Source organism: Zingiber officinale, chromosome 6A (genome assembly GCF_018446385.1).
Source record: "Zingiber officinale cultivar Zhangliang chromosome 6A, Zo_v1.1, whole genome shotgun sequence".
Classification (NCBI taxonomy): Eukaryota; Viridiplantae; Streptophyta; class Magnoliopsida; order Zingiberales; family Zingiberaceae; genus Zingiber; species Zingiber officinale.
Window position 1 is genome coordinate 73687872 of NC_055997.1, and position 2426 is coordinate 73690297.

A 2426-nucleotide genomic window follows, 5' to 3' on the forward strand; every position below is an offset into this window, starting at 1 on the left:
AATTTCGGGCAGTCATCCTTGATGTGCCCTTCTTCGTTGCAGTTGTAGCAACGAACCATTCTTCTTTTTCGCTCATGCTTCTGCGATCTAAATTTGTTAGATTTAAAAAATTTATTGAATCGTCTTACCATTAATGCAGCTTCAGATTCGTCGATTGAGGCTTCGGAGTCAGAATCGTTTGTTCTTACCTTCAAGGCAATGTTCTGACTTGCTTTCTCCACTTTAATGGGCTCTGCAATCTGAGATTCGTGAAGTTCAAATGTATAAAACAAATTTTCTAAAGTACTTACCTCGAAGTCCTTAGAGATGTAGTACGGATCAATTAATGAGGCCCACTCTGGAGTTCTAGGGAAGGCATTGAGTGTGTACCGGATAGAGTCCTGGTTCGTTACTTCTTCTCCAAGATTGGTTAGTTGCGTGATTAGCTCTTTGATCCTTGCTTGGAGCTGCGCTACCTTCTCACCTTGGTTCATCCGGAGGTTCGTTAATTGTGTCTGGAGGATGTTGCGCCTCTCTAGCTTAGCTTCCGAGGTACCTTCGTGGAGCTCTAAGAATTTCTCCCAGAGGTCTTTTGCGGAGTCGTCACTACAAGAAAAACCCTCATAGACATCGGTGGAACAACAACAGTTTTAAGCAAAAACCGATGTCTTTGAGTATTTTACACCAGTTTTTCCAAAAATCGATGTCTATGAGCGTAGATTTTCGCTCATAGATATCGATTTTTTAGCCGATGTCTATGAGCGTCTTTTTTTTCGTTAATAGACACCGATTTTAACAGCGGTTTTTAAAACTCGGTGTCTATGATAAATATAATAATTTAATTTTTCCACCAATACTTAGCCAAAATTTACAACACTTCACTCTTCCCTCCAAACCTAAACCTTCCTCTTCCTAGATCGCGCCGTCCGTCCCCTTCCTAGATCGACGCCCCTTCCTCTCCCGATCAGGATCAACACACGACTCCCTCCCTTGTGAGGTCTGCGGAATGCCCCGCTTTCCCAAACGACCACATCCATATCCTCTTTCCCCTTCTCTTCTCCTTTCCCTTCCATCTTTGCCCTCTCGCGGGTTGCTCCATCTCTTAGGGTTTCTTCTCCTCATGCTTTCTGGTTTCTCTGTTGATTCGTCGGCGGCCTTTTCCCCGGAAATCGTCTTGATTCCGTTGCTATTTTCGCTGCTGGTGCTCGGATTTGGCTCCTCAGGGCTACTCCTTCGTCGTCTGCACTCATGGCGGCTCTCGTCAAACACGGAGGTGATCCCTCGTTGATCCTTGTATGCTTAGCTTGTTTCTTAGTGTTTTCTTGGAGGAAATCGGTCGGCTCTGGGCTAGATCTGTTGGGATTTTTGAGTTCCTTGTTGGAATTTCTTCGCGCTAGTTGTTTTGATGGCTAGACTTTCTTTTGAGGGGTTTAAAGCTTGTTAAATTAAGGTGACGGTGTAGATCTATTAATATTTTTTAGTATTTACTTTTATTCTTGGTTTTGACTTCGCTTCTCAGGTCAGAGGTACAAATCTTTGATTGGTTTTGCTTCTGCTTCATTTTTTTTAGGGATAATTAGGGACCTTCAAGGGGACGCAAAGGCAAAGCAACCCTCCAAAATAAAATTTCTTCTATCTTTTGCACTGAGTGCCAGGGTACTGGTGTGGCCATCCAAGGAGAAGAGCTTGAAAAACCAACAATTCCCTTGTCTGAGGTTCGCAATCAGTTGAATTGCTTCTTGAATAATTTCTGTTTGTTACTTTCCCTTCTTATGATGGTTTGTTGTTCTTTTTATAATCTCTCCAGATGTTCCTATATAAACTGAAAGCAATCGAAGCTAACAAGGCATGGATGAAGCATCCTGAAATTCTTCAGAAATGCTCCACTGGACTTCATTTCCCATATGAGCGTGTCAGCAATTGTGAGGTTAGTAGTTCATTTACTGGTATATGCCCATTGAAAACCAACACGCTTCATCTTAATATTATGTACATTTTTTTTTAAATCATGAATAGGAAAACGTGAAGCCTCTAAAGCTGCTGCATTTCTTTCGGGTTGATGGGTAGGAGAAAGCTCAATATACACCAGACTCGGTGAATCAATTCACTTGTAAATATCGTTAAATCCCTTGTACTAGTTTCCTGTAATTTGGTTACGCCGGTAGAAATTAGGTAGTAACAATCCTCTGTAACAATAATTCTTCACATAATATAATTCTTAACAATATTAGGGTCCCTAATATAATTTTTGTAAGTTTTAGATAGATTGCAGAGAGAACTTGAAATACTATACTTGATTACCTTACAAATTTCATTGATGTTTTCTCTATATTTTGGTCATTCTCTCAGTATTCCTAATCTAAATCAGGTTGTATTTATACACTTTGCTATTACACTTTACTATCTGTATCAGGATCTTGGTCAATTATCCCATCAATTTAATGGTT

The 2426-nt window shown here is 40.5% G+C and overlaps 1 long non-coding RNA gene across 1 annotated transcript; it reads left to right on the top strand.

Moving 5' to 3' along the window:
* Positions 1-1566: 1566 nt before the first annotated feature.
* On the top strand, positions 1567-2150 carry LOC121994071. The gene is made up of 3 exons (XR_006115571.1): positions 1567-1694; positions 1787-1906; positions 1996-2150. It is a non-coding gene; the product is annotated as an uncharacterized LOC121994071 (long non-coding RNA).
* The last annotated feature ends 276 nt before the right edge of the window (positions 2151-2426 follow it).